Raw genomic sequence first — 23534 nt, 5'->3', positions numbered from 1 at the left:
TTGTGATAGGTTTGTCAGAGAGATGTGGCTGTAGTTCTCACTGTAAGTCATGACACAGCCCAACTATTTGCTCAGGCAGGAAATCTTGGGAGTCTGTCTTTATTCTTCCTCCCATATCTCCTATATCCTCTCATATCCCCCATATTGCCAAGGTTAGTCATTTCAGTCTCTGGGATATACTTGGATATATATGTCCTTTGCCACTGGTCCAAATAGCCATTATTTCTTAAACAGCTCTCTGCTCTCCTCATTCCATTTCCACAAGTCCTTGAAAACATGTACACACACAATACAATTCACTTATGCACCAAATTTACAAGTATTTATACTTTTTAAAAAATGTAGACATGGTAATCAATAAATGAGTTAATGAATTCATAGGAGTTTTTATTTATTAGCTAATAAATACTGTAAGTCACTTTGTGGGGGAATTCTCAAAATTTAAATTTTACATTAATACTTAATACCAAGAATGATTGACCTATACACCCAAAACTAATATAGCATCGAGTGTCAACTACAACGTTAAAAAAAAGTGATTGACCTACAGAAAAAAAGCGTGAAACTCAACATGTGAAGCTTTTAAAATAATTCCACACCACTTTTCCAGCCTTCCTTTCAGTGATTTCCTTTCCACACAGTTTTTTGTCATCCTTTCTTCAGCTTTACCAAACTTAGCTTTATTATTTGAACACACCAAGCTTTTCCATATATAGTTGTTCCTCCTAATCACAGGTGTCAGATTCTGCATTAGAAAATTCACCTACTTGCTAAAATTGATTTGTGACCCCCAAAGCAAAACCCACAGTGCTTTCCTTCATGATTTCTTTACACACACGTGTAGTGCAGTGAAAAATTTCAGTACCTCAGCTGGGAAACTCTGCTCATCCACCAAGACCCAATCCAAATGTTGCTTGTTCTCTGCAGCCTTCCCTGACTCATCCCAGCAGAGTGCTTCTCTGTTCAACCACTAGTAGAGCAGTGACCTCAGAGTACTGAGTTACCTGTGTCCTTACCATAGATTGTGAGGTCCTAAAAGACCTGACACTGATAGGTTTGATAACTGCTGACTGAATGATTGGAAGGAGGTGAGGGACTAAAAAAGGAGTGGAAAAGGAACTGGAAGTGAAGGATACTTCAAAGTGCATTGGATAACCAGTATGATAAGAGCCTCTGGGAAGGACCCCTGAGTTACTCTTGTGATAGCAAACAGTTCTGGGTCTCAGTATGGGATTCATGCTTAAAACCTGTGCTGACTAGATAGTGACCTCAAGTGCCTTAAATGAGGAAAGAGTTTAAGTCACCTAAGCCAAAAAGGAGGAAACCTGGCTGCAGGATCAGCTTGATTTAGGACTTACATTTCATCAGGATCCATCTTTATAACTCAGCATTCTCTGGATTAGCTGTCATCAGACTCCAAATGGTGGTCACTACAACGTCAGGCTCATATTGTTACAACTTTCTGTCCAGTGAAAGAGAGAGCCCACCTTGAGACACACTGAAGTCCTGATGTGGAATCTTAACAACTGTTCAAGCTGGCTTTGATCCTTTGCCCATAGCTGAACTAACTAGCCTAACCTAGGATCCCATAATTTTTACCCCCAAAGCTTAGAGCTAGAATCAGTTTCACATAAAAGATCACACAGAAGTGATCTTTTGTGTTCATGGTGTCTGTGTACCATCTCTCCCAGGATAGAAATGGTTAGAATCCTGGAAGTGTTACATTAGCAGGTCATCTGACTAAAAGGTTTTGTTTCTTTTTTACCTCTTCTTTTCCTGTGCTTTTATTGAAGAGTCCTAAAGCACATAACATGTACCAAGTACTTTCCTAATGCTAGAGGTACAAAAGCTCTCTGACTTCACAATGTAACAGTCTTGTAGTGAGAGATAAGGTTTATTCTCTTCCCCAGGAACAAATAAGGTTAACTGGAATCAGAGGAAAACTTTATTACTGAGATGAATGAGTCAAGAGCATGTAATTATGCTTCCCTCTCTTAGGGGATTTGGATTTGAGGAGTGGAAATAATTCTGGACTAGGAGCTGAGACCTGCACTCTAATCCTTCTATTGCTATTGCCAACTATGAACTTGATCTTTCATAGACACTCTGGCCAGTGTGTCTCAAAGTGTAGTCAGCAGTCTATCTGTATTAGCTTCTCAAGTTCTTTCTGGACCCTAGCTCGAAGCTCTGGGGTTGTGATCTCTGCCAGTTGTATAACCTCAATGAAACTCATTTTTCTGGTCTGTAAAAAAAGGGGATCATATATGCCTTGCAGCATTGGTTTGGATTAAAATGTGATAATGGATACAAAGCATGTGATATGTAGCAGGAGCTCAGCAAGTGCCTTTTTTCCCCCTCCCTCGGAGTGTAAAGTCACTGTGGTCTACAGTAGTTGAAGGATTCCTAGAGTAAGAATAGCAAGTCCTTCCTCACTTAGGAAGAGTTCCTCCCGAGATATGTGACCGTTACGTGATCCACTGGACTCTCTTATTGTTTGTTCTTAACTGTTATGGCACATAAGATGGGCCTTGCATACTTCATGCTGCACTGTATTGGGGTATGGCTGTGCCTCACATACTAAGCCAAGCACATTCTTCTACATCTTTGAAAGTGAATGAGAGCATGCGTGTGTGTGTGCATTTGTGATATTGATGAATTTTTTTTACGTATAAAACGAACTTTTGGATGATGAAAATATTATGTTTCTAATATCCCTAACAAGGTCAGTCAGTTGATAACATCTAGTAACCTTAGATTCTGAGGTTATAACTAACTATTATCTTCACTTGACAGGATTCTCCTGGTTTATTGGCAGTTTTGGGCTTTACCCTCATCAGAAAGAGGGAAGTTCAAAAGACACACCCATTTCTAGGAGTTACACAAAACCCTCTTCCAAGAAATGCCTTGACCTTTCTACAATTTTAACCACAAGGCATGTGAGATTTGGTATCTAGAAAGATGATATGAGGCTCTAAGTCCTTAGTCATCAAAGAAAAGTTCTGTTATCTTTGGTATAATACCTAAGGCAGGGCAGGAGATTCTGGAGTTTTAGAAATATTTTCAGCTGTTAAAGTTGCAAGTACAAGGGGATTCTAATTAATAGTGGGTTATTTAGAAGCACACATCCCTCTGTTTTAAGACTGAATAATCCGATTGAATGAGATGTTACCATATTAGATTTTCTTGGCTAAAAATACATAAGATTCTCAAAATTGAAAGAGACCTTCATCCCTAGTCTATCTACTGATCCACTGCTTGAGCCCCCTTTCAGTCTCCTGCCCCACCCCTAGCCTAAGCCAAGGGTTGGCAAACAGATCTTGCCCAATATCTCTTTCTCTACATAGTTTTTCTTGTGTTTTTTTTTTTTTTTAAGATTTTTTATTTATTGGGCAGCCTGGGTGGCTCAGTGGTTTAGCGCTGCCTTCAGCCTGGGGCGTGATCCTGGAGACCCGGGATCGAGTCCCACGTTGGGCTCCCTGCATGGAGCCTGCTTTATCTTTCATAAATAAAATCTTTAAAAAAAGATTTTTTATTTATTTATGAGAGACACATAGAGAGAGAGAGAGGCAGAGATACAGGTAGAGGAAGAAGCAGGTTCCATGCAGGGAGCCCGACGTGGGACTCGATCCTGGGAATCTAGGATCACGCCCTGGGTAGAAGACAGGGGCTAAACCTCTGAGCCACCCAGAGATCCCTTCTTTTTCTACATAGTTTTAAACACAGCCATTCTCATTTGCTTACAAATTATCCATGGCTTCTTCCCTGCCACTATGGATTTGAGTAATTGTGACAGACTATACTATGTGCAAAGCCTAAAATATTTACTCTCTGCACTTTATAGAACAAGTTTGCTGACCCCTGGCCTGGGCGGTCTCCTCTTCAGTGTCTTCAATGCTGAGTAGTTCTCCAGTTTCCAAGGGCCCTGCTTTGGACCACTCTTTCAAAAAATTCTTACCAACACTCTCAGCAAAAATCTGCTTTTCAGTAGTCTGTGCCTGCTGGCACTAGTTCAACTTTGGTATATGGGATCACCCAAAATAAATCAAATTGCTCTTCCACATGTTAGCCCCTTATGTCTTAGAACACTATAATCGTGACTCCAGGCAGAACCTAACTGAATCCTAGTAACATAGGATTTAAAGTCTCGTTATCACCACCAGAAATGAACACAACATCCTGTGTGTTATGGCCCGTGTAAAGCTAAATTGAGGCCCGCCTGAGTTTTCATAGGTGCCAAAAGCAATAGGAAGACGTCATGGCCTCATGCTACATGCTACCTTGGAACCTAAAGAACAAATTCCTGTGGAACATGCACTCTCTGCTCAGAAGCAAGGCATGATGCAATTTCCAGGTCATACATACCCATGGTACGTGTCTGTGGTCTGAATGGTTGTGAAATGGTTTGGTTTTTTTTTTTACTGGATTTGGGTACAAAAAGAAGACAGTCACTTCTGTTTCATCAGAGAAGATGGTGGCATTCTCTTAATCACAGACACAAATGGAAAGTTCTTTTCTGAGAGTAGACCCCCCCACCATATACTTCTTTAAGCCCCATTGTTGAATAAAGTGACTTACATTGTCTTTTCCTTTCTGTCTTCTTGCTGTCTTCTTTCAAGATTGCAGATTACTATAATAACTTTCTAAATAGTTTTATTGACCTCTTATTTTTCCTTTCTCTGATTCATTATCATCATTCTGCCAGATAATAGCCCAGCAACAACAGTCATGTCTCTACTGAGCTATACTCTTTGGTGGCTCCCCATTACCAATAAGAGAAAGGCAAAATTTCTTAGCATGATGTTCAAGTCTTTCTAGAACTACCAAGCTCTTCCTTTTCTCCATTTCCACATTTAAAAGAGACTTTTCCATATTCGTTGAACTTGTCTTACATTTTCACATCCCCAGGCCTTGGTCATACTGTGTACTCTATAAGAAATGTACATTTCTCTTTCCTTCCCTAAACCATATATTATACCCTATCTTCGTCATTGTTCATATTCATTCATATTTCTCTTTCTCTCTCCCTGCTTCCCCCACTCAATTTGATTTCCCTGCTTCAGTGGCCTAACTGGTCTAACAGCATATTAGTCTCTTTTTATGGTAGTTCTAAAAATTTGCTTTTTTTTTTTTAATTAAGTAGGCTCCACATGCAAAATAGGGTTTGAACTGAAGGACCCTGAGATCAAGTGTCACATACTCTACCAACTGAGCCAGCCAGGTTCCCCCAAATTTGCTTTTTATTTTAGGGACATATGTTCATTTCTTTTGTTCCTGCAACATTGTTAAACACATAAATTACTTGAAAGGAGTGGTTAGATTTTTCCTCTTCTGTATCCCTCAAAACACCTAGCAGAATTGGCTTGTTTTCCTGAATACTGTAAAAGGACCTTGTTGATTTGGCATGAGCAGTGAAGTAGCAGGAAGAACTGAGTGGAAGTAGATGATTCTTGTACCTGAAAGACTGAAAGGATAGTCACACGTTTGACCCAGAAAGGCAAAACTCAGAGGAGTTGCTGATGTATGATACAGGGCAAGAAGAAGGAAAAAAAATACTGGCTTCTTAATGATGAAGTAGAAAGAACAATGAGTGGGGAATGTGAGGATCTGTTATAATGATAACTCTTTTGCCAATTTCGTGATTTCAGAATCTCCCTGGACTGCTTTAGATTCAGGAACTATGTTTTTGGCACTACCATGCCAAGTTTAGTTCTTTTTTTTTTTTTTTAAGATTTTATTTATTCATGAGAGAGACAGAGAGAGAGGCAGAGACAGAGGCAGAGGGAGAAGCAGGCTCCATGTAAGGAGCCTGACATGGGACTCAAACCTGGGTCTCCAGGATCAGGCCCTGGGCTGAAGGCGGCGCTAAACCGCTGAGCCACCAGGGCTCCCCGCCAAGTTTAGTTCTATCTAGATGCTTTGATGGTTTTGAATTTTACTTTATTACACTGTGTAATCATATCAGCTTTGTATTTTCCCTTTTTATATGTGTGGTTATTGAGGCTTGGGAAAATTAAAAATTTGTCCAAGTTTATAAGCAGAACCAGGACTATAATTCAGGTCTTTTCACTCTGGCCTGAAGGTTTTCTCCTCCTACTCTGCAGCATCTCCCTCATTCTGCTCTCCATATTTCTCTGCCTTTGTGCCTTGTTGCTTTGAGTTTTTGTTGATCTGAATAAATAGTGTTTCTTCTGCCTGGCTGGGTTACACCAGGAATTAGGTAGAAAGTGATATCCTGTAACTCTTCATATTGTCTACTTGGCATTTTTAAGTGACTTAATATAGTTTATTATTGAAAACAGGAAAAAGGGGCAACCCCGGTGGCTCAGCGGTTTAAGCGCCTGCCTTCAGCCCAGGGCGTGATCCTGGAGACCTGGGATCAAGTCCCACGTCGGGCTCCCTGCGTGGAGCCTGCTTCTGTCTCTGCCTACGTCTCTGCCTCTCTCTCTCTCCCTCTCTCTCTCTCTCTCTCTGTGTGTGTGTGTGTCTATCATGAATAAATAAATAAAATCTTTAAAAAAAAGAAAACAGGAAAAAGTTTCATGAGATATTTAAGCATAAATATGTAGACTTGTGTTTTAATGAGATTTAGCTACTTTGAGTAGTTCTATAAATAAGAGTACTTATGTACTGAAAGAAGGCCCTGTGTGAGGATCTGGGGAAGACGAAGACCAGAACCTCTATTCTGAAAAGAGCTCTACATGTTGGAACCTTGGGCGAAGGATGATCAAAAATGATGACATTATAGGGTAGCATTGAAATATAAGCAAAACTTTGGAGAATTTAGAAAAGAAGGAAGATTGGGAGTCTTTTCAGACATAACGAAATTGAGAGTGTGGAGGTGAAAATGTATGTCCAAGAAGCAGTGAAAATTCAACTTGATTTTAATAGTTACAGTGTATGTGTATATAGATATGTGTGTGTGTATATATAACAAAGTATAAATAAAGGAGTAGAAATTAGTTGGAAAAGTAGGTTTGAGCTAAGTTATAAAGGCCCTAAAACTGAGCCACAGAACCCAAGAGTCCATCAACAGATGGAATGGATAAACACAATGTGACATATACGCACAACGGAATATTATTCAGCCTTAAAAGGGAATGAAATTCTGACACATGCTACAACATGGATTAACATTGAGGACCTCATGCTAAGTGAAATAAGCCAGTCACAAAAGGACAAATATTGTATAATTCCACATATTTGAGTAGTCAAATCCCTAGAGACAGAAAGTTTAATGGTGGTTTTTAGGGACTGAGTAGAATTACTGGGAATACTGAGTTTAGTAGTTAGTGGACTCAAAGTGTCAGTTGGGGAAGATGAAAAAGTTCTGAGGTAGGATGGTGTTGATGGCTCTGCAACAGTGTGAATTTACTTAATGCCACAGAACTGTACACTTAAAATAGTTAAAAGGATAAATTTTCTGTTCAGTATATTTTAACACATTAAAAATAAGCTTTAAAAATTTTAATTGAAAAAAAAAAAAAAACCCTAAGCTACAGAAACTGAACTTTGCTGTGAAGATGATGGAGAGTCATGAAAATTTTGGAGATTTTCAAAACTTCAAGATTAAACTGGACACATTTATAAGTATTTTATTAGGATAACTAGTTAGGAAAGTATGGCAATAGTCCCGACTATCCACAATAAGTGTTTGAAATGGAGCAGAAAGGCAAGCATGATATAGTACATGTATTTTGGTGGATATATGTACATAATTACTAGGAGTAGAATTGTGGGGTCCTGGGATGCATGTTCAGCTGTAGAAGATACTGCCATAGTTTCCCAAAGTGTTTATACCAATTTACACTCTTACTAATAGGGTAGGAGAGTTTTAGTTTCTCCATATTCTTCCCAGTGCTTATGATGATTATCAGTCTTTGTTGTTATAACCATTCAGGTGGTTGTGTAGTGGTGTTAATTTGCATTTCCCCAGTGACTAATGAAATCAAGATCTTTTTATATGCTTATTGCCTTTTGAATTTCTTCTTTTGTATAGCGGCTATTCAGATCTTTTGCCCATTTTTCTATCAAGGGGTCTTTCTCTTGCTAATATGTAGGAGGGTTTTTTTAATATATATTTTGAATTTGAGTCCTTCATTGGATATTTGTATGGCAAGTATCTCCTCTTACGCACTTGGCTTTTCATCCTCTTGATGGGGCCAGACACTAAGTTTAATGTAGTACCATTGATTCCTTTTTCTCTTGTGTTAGTAACTTTTGAATATTCAAGAAAGCTTTGCCTACCCCAAAGTCATGAAGACATTTTCCTCTAAATGCTTTATTGTTGTATCTTTCACATTTGGATTTATAATGATCTGAAATTAATTTTCACATATGGCATGAAATAAGGATTAAGAATCTTTCCCCATAATTATCAAATGACCGCTCACTGTTTATTAAAAAGACCATTCTTTTCTCTAAAGCAGTATCACCTTTTTCTTTTCTTTTTTTTTTCTTTAAAGATTTTATTTATTTATTCATGAGAGACACAGAGAGAGAGAGAGTCAGCGACACAGGCAGAGGGAGAAGCAGGCTTCATGCAGGGAGCCTGACGTGGGTCTCGATCCTAGGTCTCCAGGATCAGGCCCTGGGCTGAAGGCAACACTAAACCACTGAGCCACCCAGAATGCCCCACCTTTTTCTTTTTTTTTTTTAATAAATTTATTTTTTTATTGGTGTTCATGCCCCACCTTTTTCATAAAAATAGTGACAAAGTATGTGTGGATCTGTTTCTGGATTCTTCTGTTCCATCGGCCTATTAGTCTACCTTTTAGGCTCTGCTTTTAGTTTTCTAAATACACAAGGCTTTCTTCTCATTGGTTACCTTTGGTTATACCCACCTAGCCCTGGAAATGGAAAGTAGAATGTACCGTTATCTATAGCAGCATAACAAATTAAAGCTTACCAGCTTAAAACAACAATACTTAATATTTCTTTTTTTTAATACTTAATATTTCATATGGTTTCTGTGAGTCAGGAATTCAGGAGCACTTTAGCTTGGTGGATTTGGTTCAAGGTCTCTCATGAAATTGCTGTCAGAGAGTTGCCTACAGCTGCAGGCATCTGAAGGCTTGACTGGGGCTGAAGTACATGCTTCTAAGAAGGGCTCATCTATACGGCTAGCAGGAGGCGGTAGGTCTTTACCATGTGCACTCCTCCTCAGTACTGTTTGAGTATCCTTACAAAATGGCAGCCAATCCAAAGGAGAACAGGAAAGAAGCTGTCATGTCTTTAATTACTTAGCCTTCAAAGTCACACACTGTCATTTATGCAATATCCTGTTGGTCATCCTTATTCAGCATGAGAAGGGACCACATAAGGCTGTACTAGGAAGTGGATATCTCGGAGAGTGGCTACTACACAGAAAAACAAGAGAATCTAGCTGGCATCTTATGTATATTTTTATTGTCTATCTGGGAACTTTTATTCTCTAAAGCCAAAAATCATGCCCTGTCTTTATAATACAAGAATCCCTAGTGTTGGTATGTAGTTGGGAAAGTTGAGAAATACCAGTGACTCTTAGTCTACTACAGTTTGTGTCCCCCTGTTCAGAAGCCCAGACTCTGAAGTTTATTCACATTTTCACATTGTGATTTCCTGAGATCCTACCCCCATCCCTGAGTGGGAAAGATTGAGGACAGCTGGATCTGGTCATGGTCATTAGCCAGCTATTAACAACCTTTCTCTCCATGATGTTTACTTTTCTTCTCTGAGAAATAGTCATTTCCTCCTTATGGTTTTCTTCAAATACATTTCCTATGAACATTCTTTTCTCTTTTTTTTTAAGATTTTATTTATTTTAGAGAGAGAAAGCACAAATGGGAGGAGTAGAGGGAGAGGGAGAATCTCTAGTAGACTCTATACCGAGTGCAGAGCCGGTCATGGGCACATGATCCTGAGATCACAACCTGAGCTGAAACCAAGACTCGGACACTTAACCAACTGCACCACCCAGGCACCCTCCACCCCATCTATGAACATTCTAATTCTCTTATAGAACAGTTTCTTTTTAATTAAGCTTTATTTTGAGATAATTTTAGTTTCTTAGGTACTTGTAAAAATAACACAGAGACCCCACTCGCCTTCTGCTGGTGACTCCCCAGTGGTAATATCTTCTGAAACTATACTACAGTATTACAACAAGAATGTTGGTATGAATACAGTCTATATCCAGAACATTTCCATCACCATAAGAATCTCTCATACTTCTCTTCTATTACCATTCTCACATCTGTCCTACTCTTAAGCCCCTCCTTAACCACTGACCTCTGCTAATCTTTTGTCCATTCCTAAATTCTGCCATTTCAAAAATGATAGGTAAGTGCAGTTATGCAGTATGTAGCCTTTATATAGCCTTTTGGGATTGGCTTTGTTGACTCAGCATAACTCTCTGGAGATGAATTCAAATTGTGTGTCAATACTTTGTTCTTTCTTTCTTTTTTTTTTTTTTTTTTTATTATTCCTGAATAGTATTCTATGGTATGGATGTACCACAATTTATTTAACCATTCACCCACTGTGAAAGACATTTAGATTGTTTCAATTTGGAGCGATTATAAATGAAACTTAAATAAACATTCATGTACAAGTTTTGTATGAAATCCACTGTATGGATTATTTCTCTGGGATGAATACCCAGGAGAGCAATTGCTGAGGTATATAGTAGTTGCATGTTTAGAAACGGCCAAACTAGGGGTGCCAGGGTGGCTCAACTGGTTAAGTGTCAACTCTTGATTTCGGCTGAGGTTATGATTTCAGAGTCATGAGATCAAGCCCTGTGTCAGAAAGCCCTCTCTCTCTTGAAAAATAAAACAAAGGGCAGCCCAGGTGGCTCAGTGGTTTAGCGCCACCTTCAGGCCAGGGTGTGATCCTGGAGACCCCAGATCGAGTCCCACGTCAGGCTTCCTGTGTGGAGCCTGTTTCTCCCTCTGCCTCTGTCTCTGCCCCCCTCTCTCTCTCTGTGTCTCTCATGAATAAATAAATAAAATATTTAAAAAAAGAAACAACAGAAAAACAGAAAAAAATGACCAAACTATTTTCCAGAGAGGCTATATCAGTTTAGATTATTACCAACGATGTTTGAGTGACCCATTTTCTCTGCCTGGTTGCCAGCATTTTGTGTTGTTAACAGTTTTTTATTTTAACCATTCTGTTAGGTCTGCAATAATATCTCATTGTGTTTTAATTTGTGTTTTCAGAATGACGAAAGCTGTTGAGCATCTTTCTATGTGCTTATTTACCATCTGTATATTCTTTCAGTGAAATATCTTTTCATGTCTTTTGCCCTTGTCCTAATTGGATTGCTTGCCTCTTTTAACTGTTAAGTGTTGAGAGTTCTTTATATGTTCTAGATATTATTCTTGAATATGTGGTTTGCAAATATCTTCTCCCACTCTTCAACTTGTCTTTTTATCTTCTTTTTAAAAGTTTTTATTAAGTATACTTGATATACAATATTATTAGTTTGAGGTGTATAACATAGTGATTTGACAGTTCTATACATTATGCAACATTCATTATGATAGTATAGTTACCATTTGTCATCATACAACATTATTACAGTATTACTGACTATATTCCCTAGCCTGTACTTTTCATCTCTGTGGTTTATTTATTTTATGACTGGGAGTTTATATATCTTCAACCCCTTCAACTACTTCTCACATTATCCCCAACTCCCATCCCTCTGGTGACTACCAGTTTGTTTTCTACATTTATGAATCTGTTTCTGGTCTTTTATTGTTGTTTGCTTGTTTTGATTTTTAGATTCTACTAGTAAAAGAAATCATGTGGTATTTATCTTTCTCTGACTTATTTCATTTAGCAGAATACCTTGTAGCACCATACATGTTGTCACAAATAGCAAGATTTCACTGTTTTAATGGGTGAGTGACATTCGTGTGTATGTGGGTGTGCACACCACATCTTTATTCATTTAAGTGTTGGCTATTGTAAATAATGCTGAAATGAATATAGAGGTACATATATCTTTTCAAATTAGTGTTTTTGGGGGCTTTTTTTTGCAGGGGTGGATAAATACTCAGGAGTAGAATTCCTAGTTCATGTGGTAGTTGTATTTTTAATTTCTTGAAGAACTGCCATACTGTTTTCCACAGTGATTACACCAATTTACATTTTCACCAACAGTGCACATCCCTTTTCTCCACATCCTCACCAGCGCTTGTTATTTCTTTTAATTAATAATCATTCTGACTAGTATGAGGTGATAATTCATTATGGTTTTGATTTGGATTTCCCTGATGATTAGTGATGTTGAGCATGTTTTCATTTGTCTGTTAGCTATCCGTATGTCTTCTTTGGGAAAATGTCTACTCAGGTCCCTGTTTTTTTGGCCATTGAGTTGCATAACTTCTTTATATACTTTTTATATTAACCCTTTATTAGATAAATAATTTGGAAATATCTTCTCCCACCCAGTAGGTTGTTTTTTTGTTTTGTTGATGGTTTTCTTAACTGTGCAAAAGCTTTTTATTTTGATTTAGTCCTGCTTGTTTATTTTTGCTTTTGTTTCCTTTGCCTAAGGAAAAATATCCATAAATAATATGGCTAAGGCTGATATTCAGGACACTACTGCCTATGTTTTTGTTTAGGAGTTTTATGATTTCAGATCTCATATTTAGGTCTTTAATCCATTTTGAGTTCGTTTTTGTGTATGGTGTAAGAAATTTCATTCTTTTGCATGTAGCTGACCAGTTCTCCCAATACCATTGAAGAGAATGTCTTTTCCCCATTGTATATGCTTGCCTCCTTTTTCATAGATTAATTGACCATATAAGCATGAGATTTTTTTTCTGGGCTCTCTATCCTGCTCGATTATCTATGTGCTTATTTTTGTGCCAGTACCATACTGTTTTGAATACTATAGCTTTGTAGTATATCTTAAAATCTGCGGCTGTGATGCCTCCAGCTTTGTTCTTTCTCAGATTGCTTTGGCTATTCAAGATCTTTTTTTTTTAAGATTTTATTTATTTATTCATGAGAGACACACAGAGAGAGGCGGAAACACAGGCAGAGAGAGAAGCAGGCTCCATGCAGGGAACCCAATGTGGGACTTGATCCTGGGACTCCAGGATCACGCCCTGGGCCAAAGGCAGGCACTCAACCACTGAGCCACCCAGGCTCCCTATTCAGGGTCTTTTGTAGTAACATCCAAATTTTAGTATTATTATTCTAATTTGTGAAAAATCTTTTTGGAATTTTGATAGGGATTGCATTGAATCTGTCATTTGCTTTGAGTAGTATGGACATATTAACAATAATAATGTTTCCAGTTTGTGAACATGATGTATCTTTCCATTTGTTTTTATCATCTTCAGTTTCTTCCATTAATTTCTGATAGTTTTCCAAGTATAGGTCTTTTGCCTCCTTAGTTAAGTTTATTCCTAGGTATTTTATTTTTCTTGGGTAATTGTAAATGGAGTTGTTTCTCAATTTCTCTTCCTGCTACTTCATTATTACTGCATAGAAATACAGCAGATTTCTGTATATTAAATTTTTTATCCTATAACTTTACTGAATTCATTTATCAATTCTAATAGTATTTTGGTAAATTCTTTAGGGTCTTCTACACATCGTATCATATCATCTGCAAAAAGTGAAAGTTTTACTTCTTCCTTATCAATTTGGATACCTTTTATTTTTCTTATCTGCTTCTAGTACCGAATTGAGTAAAAGTGATAAGAGTGGACATCTTTGTCTTTTTTCGGTCTTAAAGGAAAAGCATTCAGTTTTTCACCATTGATATGATGTTAGCTCTGGGTTTTTTATCTGTGGCTTTTATTATGTGGAGGTATGTTCCCTCTAAACCAACTTTGTTAAGAGTTTTTACCATGAAAATGGATGTTGAATTTTACTGGGTGCCTTCTTTGCATCTTTTGAGATGACTATATGATTTTTATCCTTCATTTTGTTAATGTGATATATCACGTTGGTTGATTTCTGGATATTGAACCATCCTTGCATCCCTGGAATAAATGCCACTTGATTGTGATGAATAATCCTTCTTTTCCCTCACTGCCTTTGATCAGATCTTTATTCAAAATTAGCTGTCCAAAATGATTTGACTTTTATCAAGTAAGTTTTTATGTTTTTTTTTTATTTTAATTTTTTTTTTTTTTTTTTAGTTTTTATGTTTTTAAAAACAAAGTCAAGTTTTTCTGCAGTAGGCTTCTTTTCTTCTGTGGTAGGTTTCTTTTCGGCAGGCTTCTTCTTGGTTGCTGGTTTCTTGGCAGCTGCACCAAAGGTTTCTTCTGCTTCTTAACACCAACAACTTTCTTTCCTTTCTTTTCTACCACAGGCTTCTTGCCTGGAACCCCCTTCTCATGTGATTTGACTTTTAGGGCTTTTTGCTCCCTTATCTACCTGGAGTTTGTGATTCTTAGCCTAGCAAAGAATGGTGCTCCAGCACCATGGTCTTTGCATATGGGTTTAACTTCAACATGATTGTCAGGTTTTTCAGTGGATTCTTCTTCAGGACTCTGTGATGAATCTTCTTGCATGGTTCGTGGAGGGCTCTTTGGATCGCTGGGCTTTTCAAGATTCTGCTAAGGTCTGTATGAAGCATCTTATGCATTGGAAGGTTGTAGTTACTCTTCAGGGACACAGGCTTACACCACGTGCCATATACATCATCGAACTTGCAGAATGCACTTTCAGTCCAAATACAGAAATGTGCCACATGCTCACCAGGAGCAAGTTTCAAAAATGTTCAGTTTGCTTACATTAAGTAAAGTAATTCTAGAGATGTTTCTTAAGGTCTTGATGAGACCATTCTCATTATAAATGATGCAGGGTCCCCTGGGCTGAATATGATGACAGTTTCTCATTTTGCCCTTGCTAGCTCTCATTCACTTGAGAGGCAAAACCTTTTTTTTTTTTTTAAGATTTTATTTATTCATGACAGAGACAGAGAGAGAGGCAGAGACATAGGCAGAGGGAGAAGCAGGCTCCCTGCAGAAAGCCTGATGCAGGACTCAACCTCAAGACCACGGAATCATGACCTGAGCTAAAGGCAGATGCTCAACCACTGAGCCACCCACATGCCCCGAGGCATAGACCTTTTTGACATAATTCCAGGTTTTAAGTTTTGTAAGAAGCAAAAACGCCAGCTTCCTTGGTCTTCCTGTAGCCTTCGATGCTATCTTCAGCCAGCAAAGTAAGTTCAGGAACTTCCTCAATACAATGACCTTTAGACATGAACAGTCTGGTAAGGCTGAGGCAGCCAGTGCAGAGCAGATGGCATATCGCTTCTGTGTTGTGTTCACTCTGTGGTGCCAAGAGCACCACGTTTTGGTTGGTGCAGCATACGGCCCCAACAACACGCATTTCCAAGAGCACTCTCGCCAGAATGGTAGGTCTCACTGCCTTGGATTCTGGGAATTTGAACCATGGTTTCACCAGTACAAGACTCAGCACTGGATTGATGACCTGCTAATTCAGTTACAATATATGGCTGTCTGTTGTTTTTGTGCAATAACAGGCCAAATGGGAGATTTGAACACAGCAGGCAAGTAATATTTTTGCTATATGATTCCCCTTTTTGGAGTACACTTATATCAGGATGAGTATATACCATCTCAGGGAGAGGACAGGATCATGCCCCTCTCCACCCTGTGGCTCTTATGGGAAAAGTATGAATGATCCTTTTATTTTTTATTTTTTTGAATGATCCTTTTAATGCATTGTTGAATTTGGTGTGTTGATGTTTTGTTGAGGATTTTTGCATTTATGTTCATGAGAGATATTAGCCTGTAGTTTTGTTTTGTTTTATCTTTTTCTGGTTTTGGTATCAGGGTAATGCTCATCTTCTAGAATGAATCGGAAGCTTTCCTTTCTTTTCTATTTTTGGAATAGTTTGAGGCAAATAGGTATTTACTTTCCTTTAATATTTGGTAAAGTTCACATGTGAAGCCATTTTGGCCTGGACTTTTGTTTGTGAGAGTTTATTATTATTATTATTTTGTTACTAGTAATTGAGATATTCTGACTTTATATTTCTTCTTGATTCAGTTTTGGAAGATTGTGTGTTTCTAGAAATTTATCCATTGCTTCTAGGCAATTGTTTGTCCAGTTTGTTGGCATATAATTTTCTGTAGTAGTCTTTTACAATCTTTTGTATTTGTATGGTACCGATTGTTATTTCTCCTCCTTCATTTCTAGTTTTGAGTCCTCTCTCTCTCTCTCTCTTTTTTTTTTTTTTTTTTTTTTTTGGTGAGTCTGACTGAAAGTTTATCAGTTTCGTTTATCTTTTCAAAGAACCAACTCATGGTTTCATTCATATTTCCTACTATTTTTTCTCTCCACTTCACTTAATCTCTGCTATGGTATTTATTATTTTCTTCCATTTACTAATATTGAGCTTTATTTGTTCTTCTTTTTCTAGTTCCTTTAAATGTAAAGTGAGATCATTTATTTGAGATTTTTCTTATTTCTTGAAGTAGATCTGTAATGCTATAAACTTTCCTCTTAGAACTGCTTTCACTGTGTCCCAAAGATCTTGGGCCATTGTATTTTCATTTTTGTTTGTCTCCATATGTTTTTTTACTTCGTTTTTTATTTCTTTGTAAACCCATTGGTTATTTAGTAGTATGTTGTTTAGCTTCCATGTGTTTGTGGTTTTTCTAGTGTTTTGCTTTTTATAAGTAGGTTCCATACCCAGCATGGAGCCCAGTGTGGGGCTGGAACTTAACACCCTGAGATTAAGACCTGAGGTGAGATCAAGAGTTGGACACTTAATCAACTGAGCCATCCAGGCACCTCTATTTTATTTTTTATTGTAGTTAGTGTCTAGTTTCCTACTGTTGTGGTCAGAAAAGATACTTGATATGATTTTAGTCTTTTTAAATTTATTGAGACTTTTTTGTGTCCTATCATACAAATTTTCTTTAAGAAAGTTCCATGTGCACTTGAAAAGAATGTGTCTTCTTCTGTTTTTTGATAGTATATTGTGTACATATCAGTTAAGTCCATCAGGTCTCTTGTGCATTCAAAGGCACTGTTTCCATATTGATTTTCTCTCTGCATAATCTATTTATTGATGTAAGTGGGATGTTAAAGTCCCTTACCATTATTTTATTATTATCAATTTCTCCCTTTATGTCTGTTAGTGGTTGCTTTCTGTGTTTAGGTGCTCCTATGTTCGGTGCATAAATATTTATAATTGTTTTATCTTCTTTTTGGATTAATTACTTTATGTAATACTCTGTTGTCCCTTGTTACTGTCTATTTTAAAATCTATTTTGTCTGATACAAGTATTGCCATCCTGGCTCTTTTTTTTTCACTTCCATTTGCATGGATTATCTTTCTTCATCCCTTCATTTTCAGTCTGTGTCTTTTTGTTATCTTACAAATACTTTTGCAGAGCAAAATTTTTGCATTTCATTGAAATCTAATTTATAAGCATGTCCTTTGATGGATTATGCTTTTGGTGTCAAGTCTAAGAACTCTTGCTTAGCCCTAGATCTGATAGATTTCCTCCATTTTTTTTCCTAAATGTTTTAAAGTTTTACATTTAATTCATGATTCATTTTAAGTTAGTTCTTGTGTAAGAGATGAGATTTAAATTGAGGTTCATTTATTTCTTTATGGATGCCCAATTGCTTCAACATTATTTATTGAAAAGACCATCTTTCCTCCACTGAGGAAATTGCTTTTTCACCTTCATCAGAAATCAGTTGGGCATATTTGTGTGGATCTGTTCTTGGGTTCTCTGTTCTATTCTTTTGTTCTATGTGTGTGTCCTTCTGCCAACACCACATTCATTTTGAGAACTATAGGTATATGATAATTCTTGGAATCTAATGAATTAACTTCTCTTTTATCTTCCTTTTCAAAATTGTTTTAGCTATTGCATTTTCTTTGCCTTCCCATATACATTTTAGAGTAATTTTGTCTACATCTATAAAAAACTCTTGCTGAGACTTTGATAGAAATTGTGTCAAATCTGAGTATCAGTTTGGGGATATGTACTATGTTGAGTCTTCTAATCCATAAACATGGTATGCTTCTCCATTTGTTTTTTTTCTTCTTTCATCAGCATTGTATAGCCACCACCATACATGTCCTATACATATTTTGTTAGATTTATACCTATTTCATTTTAAAAAATAGACTATGAATGGCATTTTATTTTTATTCTCTCTTCTCACATGTTCATTGCTAGTCTGCAAAAGCAACCTGATTTTTATATGTTCATCTTGTATCCTGTGACTCTAATGGGCTCACTTAGTACCAGGAGTTTTTTGAATATATTTTTTCTAAATTCCTTGAGATTTTCTATGTGGAAAATTATGTTATCTGCAAATAGGGACAATGTTTTTCTTACTTTTTAATCTGTATGCCTTTTATGTCTATTTCATTATTGCCCTGACTAGGACTTTCAGCGCTGTGTTGAGTAAGAGTGGTGCTTTTTTCTGCATCAACTGATAAGACCATGTATTTTTTCTTTCTTTTTTAAAAATTTTATTTATTTATTCATGAGAGACAGAGAGAGAGGCAGAGACATAGGCAGAGGAAGAAGCAGGCTCTGTGCAGGGAGCCTGATGTGGGACTCAATCCTAGGACCCCAGGATCACAACATGAGCCAAAGGCAGATGCTCAGCCATTGAGCCTCCCAGGTCCCAACTATGTGTTTTTTCCTTAGCCTATTAATGTGGTAGGTTTCACTGATTAATTTTTGAATATTGAATTAGTTTTACATCGCTGGGATAAACCCTACTTGCTTATGTTATATAATGCTTTTTTTTTTTTTTTTAAGAAAGGATAGGGTCACCTCTCACTACCATGAATTTTATTTTATTTTTCAAGATTTTATTCATTTGGGAGAGAGAGAGAGCACAAGCAAGGGGTAAGGGCAGAAAAAAAGGGAGAAGCAGACTCCCTGATGAGCAGGGAGCCCGATGCAGGACTCGATCCCAGAACCCTGAGATCATGACCTGAGCCAAAGGCAGAAGCTTAACTGACTGAACCACCCAGGCACCCAATGTTCTATAATTCTTTTTATATCTTGCTGAATTCTCTCTATATTTTCTATTTAAGTCCATGATCCATTTGACTTAATTTTTATGAGATTTTGTATAGATAAAAGAGCAGTCCTGAAAGAGCTTTCTTCTTAACATTAACATATTCAAGACTCATGTTCTCATGTTCTTCTTGCATTACGTGTCAGTAATCCAACAGTAATTTTTCATTTCTGTATCATGGGACACTTTAAAGCTGAAAGTCCCAGATTTCATTATAAATATTTATTACATGGCCACTATTCTTATGATAATGAAGGGAATAAGATGCTAAAGAACTCACATCATAAAGAATCCACAGTATAGCTTTATGTTTCTTAATCTCTTTGCTGTAATTCTCTTGCTGTCCTCCTTTCCTGCTTCCTACCATGAAAGTTTATATATTAAAATTGCATTTATTAGTTTGAGTAAATTAATGTATTTATAGAATGAAGAAAGTCAACAGATCTTTACTGAATTCTCATATAGGATAAGTATTTTGCCAAGTAAGTTTTGATAACATGGGACCCTAGCCTCAAGATGTTCAGAGCTTAAAGGGGAAGAAGATACATAAACAATTGAAATGCCAAAGTTGAGGGAAGAAATGCCAAAGAAAGCACAAGTTATTAACGGAATATAAGATAGGAGCACCAGCTCTATCTAGCTGGGGAAGTTAGTGAAGACCTTCCAGGAAAAGTGACACATAAGCTGCCACTGAGGGGACATAGGAATTTTCTAAATAGACAGAGTGAGGTGAAAGTCATTCTAGGAAGATGCAGTAGTTTGTGCAAAAGCACGAAGTCATGCAATTATTTGGCATATTTGGAGAATAGTATATAATTTGTTACACACCCATAGTAAGTTCTGTGAGACCAGGAATTTAAGCTGTATCCTCAGCATCTAGAATAATGCCTGTAAGCACTAAAATATTTTTTGGTTGGATAAATGGAAAGAAGGAGGGAAGGAAGCATAAATGAGGCCAGAGAGAAGAATGTTTCAGCAATAAAAACCCTTGCTTAGTAACGTTTCGCAAATGCCTACCATAAAGATTCATAGAAGAATAGATGTTCATAATCTACTTGTAAAGAAACAACAAATACCAAAATATCTGTAATATGTTGTAAAAAATGACAGATTGTAAAAAGTACATAAAAAGTGTATGAAGGTTCAGAGGAAGTAGAGGTCCATTTTGGCTTAGAGGATCAGGGAAGTCATTGGAGCTAGACTTTTTGGAGTTGATTTTATGTGGTTCTCAATTGTTTGATTTTTTTTTAATTTGCATAGACTTGGAGAGAAAATGGTGTGGCAGAGGCGGGATGTGAGTTTCAGACTAGATTAGACAGTCTTGCCTGCTCTGTCATAAATTTATCAGTATTTTATAAGCAGTCATTTATCAGCCTGCACCACTTCCTTGGAAGCAAAACCTAACAGGCTCCGATGTTATCTGTAGCAAACACCTTTGACTTGTTTATGAGGGTGTGTCTGTGTATGTTTATGCTTGCACCTGCACACGAGTGATTTGGAGACAGCTCTTTCTACAGAGACAGGCACTGAAAGGGAACACGTGAACTGAAACACAAGTTAAACTATTAGCAATACATTTTTTTAAAATGCCCCTTGCTACCCACACACTTGTATATGCATGCTTCTGCTGCATTCACCTGCACACAAGCACACATAGAGTTCTATAAGCAGTAGCCTGGGCAAGATTTTAGGTGACTATAAATAAATACTGCTTATTTTTTTAATTTTCCTCAGCTCTATACTATCTGTCTATATCTTTATTTAATTCTGAGGCTTGTTAGGCACTATTTATATCCCTGTAACCTACTAGATGCTGTAAAGAGTTCATGTAAGAAAATGAGTAGTCAATTAATTAATCCAGCACATATTTATTAATAACCAGCTACATGTCAGGCACTATTCTAAACATTGAAGATGCAGCATGGAATAAAAAGAACCAATCCTTGCCCTGGTGCTTACATTTCGGGAGGTAGATACAGAAAATCAACAAAAATGTGATATTTTAGATAAGTAATAGTAAGACCAGTATTACAGAGTAAGGAGGAAAGAGAGTCTTAGAGTTGGGTTCCCCCTCCCCTCCCAATGATGGACATTTGAATAGAGACTTGAAGGGAAGATGTCTGGGGGAGGAGTATTCCACACAGAAGGAACACCTAGAGCAAACACCTAGAGGCAGAAGTATGCACCAGTGTGGCAGGAGATGGCATAAGAGATGTAGGATGGGAGAGAGATGACTGTCCTGGCAGACCCACTGGCCATTTTGCAGACTTTGGTTTTTACTCTAAGATGGAAAGCCTTTGGGGATTTTGTACAGAGAAGTAACATGATCTGATTTATATCAGCTTCCATGTTGAGTCTTTATTGCAGGATAGGTGGAAGCAGGAAGACTACAAAATGGTGGTTTAGACCAAGTGAATAACTGTGGAGATGCAAAGGGACCAGAGTGTAGATATATTTTGAACTGTTTGAACAGACAGGATTTGCTGCTGCTGGATTAGATGTAGAATGTGAAAAGGAGTCAATGATGACATCAAGATTTTTGGTCTGAGCACCTGGAAGGCTGGAGTTGCTGTGAACTAAGACAGGAAGAACTGCAGGAAGAACAGGCTTGGAGGGTATCAGGAGTTTTGAGCACATTGGGTTTAAGATGCCTATTAGTGAAGAGTTGGATTGTAAGACTTTCTGAATTCAATAGATGGATCTGGGCGGGAGGAATAAATTTGGGAATTACAGCAAGTAGATGGTTTTTAAAGCTGTGAAACTGAATCAAATAACCTAGGGAATGGGTGTAGAGAGAAAAGAGAAAGAGTCTGAGAATTGAGCATGGGAGCATTCCAATATTTAGAGGTCAGGGAGATGAGAAGGAAGCAGCACTGGAGTCTGTAAAAGAGAAGCCAGGGGAGTAGGGGAATTGAGGTTGAGTTCTGAAGCCAAGGGAAGAAGGTGCTTCAAAGAGAACAGAATAAACCGTTATCAGGTGTTGCTGAGAGATCAAGTTAAACTCAAGATTTGCTTTAGCAGCCTTGAAGTCTTTGAGACCTTTGTTGAGTTATGTCAGTGGCAGGGGTGGGCAGCCTGACTAGATTGCTTTCCCAAAAAGAATGGGAAGAGAGGAAATAAAGATCCAGTAGTATAGAGAACTCTTTGAAGTTTTACTGTAAGGTGGCTCAGAAAATAGAGCCAGAGCTGGAGGGGAATGTGGCTTCAAGTCAAGCTTTAAGTTTGTTTTCCCAGCATGGGGGATGTTTCCTAGCAAGTCCTGATGGGAATGATTTAGGAGAAAGGAGAGATGCGGTGATTTCGGGGAATGAGAGGATGATACAGTGGAGTCTTCTTATAGGTGAGAGGGGGTTCACAAATGGAAGGATGTTGGCTTTAGATCAGATGGACTGTGCATGCTCCCAAGTAACAGGCTACTACTTTGCTTTAGACGCAGGCAGGTCAGTAAATTTGGTGCTGGAGCATGTGTAAATTCTCATAATTGCTTCTATTTTCTCACGAAACAAGAGTAGACATGTTGGGGGTTTATTAAAGAGAGAGAGAGAGAGAGAGAGAAGTTCAGAGACTGTTGCCAAAAAAGCAAGAGAAAATCATAGGATAGGTGATGGTAGTAGGATTTTTGCATCTCGGGGCCCATTTGCAATCCAGTAATCCAGTCCTTGGCATTTGTATTGCTTCAGGCCCTTGTACAAAGTGCTCTCTAAGTGCATTTGCATGATGAAGAACCCTGGCAGGCAGGTAGGGCAGATAGTGATGATGTTGATTTTCATCCTACACATGAAGCAAGCCCCAAAGTAAATGACTTAATCTGCAGATCGTACAGTGGTTAAACATAGACTCACCCCAAAGCTCCCTTTTCCACGTAACATCTTTTTACTACTTTGTAATGGCGTCTGCTCACAGATTAGGCAGTCTTGTTGCAGAGATGGAATGCAGAAGACAACATTGGAGAATATGTAATTAAGTGTTAAATTCCCTCATGTGGAATGATACAAGGAGTTTATCTACTCAGTGATACATATTGAGTGCTTAATATGTGGAAGGCCCTATTGTAAATACTTGGGCTATCGCAGAGAGAGAGAGATAGTGAAAAAAGTCCTAAATTTAGGTGCTTCAGAGAAGTTTTAGAAGGCTTTCTATGTGATTCTTCCAAGGCATCATATTTGGTAAAAAGCACAATATACTAAAAATTAGAAGACTTGTTTTTCTGCTATTTGCTGTGGTGTGACATTGCTTCAACTCACTGTGCCTCGGTGGGGTCCCTGTCCATATACTGAAATGCTGTGGTTTTGCAAGTTCCACTTAACTAAAGTACTGGGAGTTTGGGTCTGTATTCTAGCCTAAGGAATAACTGCTCTGAAATGTTTTAGTCTCTATCTAACTTCTTGATCTGAAAAATGGGAATGCCACATCTCATTTCACAGTGATAAGACCTTGTTTCCAATGTGATGATCCCCAAGATCACAACGTGAGCCAAAACCAAGAGTCGGATA

General features: G+C 37.7%; 1 protein-coding gene across 1 annotated transcript in view; it reads left to right on the top strand.

Moving 5' to 3' along the window:
* GAB2 (GRB2 associated binding protein 2) overlaps window positions 1-23534 on the top strand; it is a 192864-nt gene that overhangs the window by 112477 nt on the left and 56853 nt on the right. The gene's annotated exons all lie outside the window — the stretch shown is intronic.

This window comes from Vulpes lagopus, chromosome 15 (assembly GCF_018345385.1).
Source record: "Vulpes lagopus strain Blue_001 chromosome 15, ASM1834538v1, whole genome shotgun sequence".
Lineage (NCBI taxonomy): Eukaryota > Metazoa > Chordata > Mammalia > Carnivora > Canidae > Vulpes > Vulpes lagopus.
This window is presented reverse-complemented; position numbering and strand designations above follow the sequence as displayed.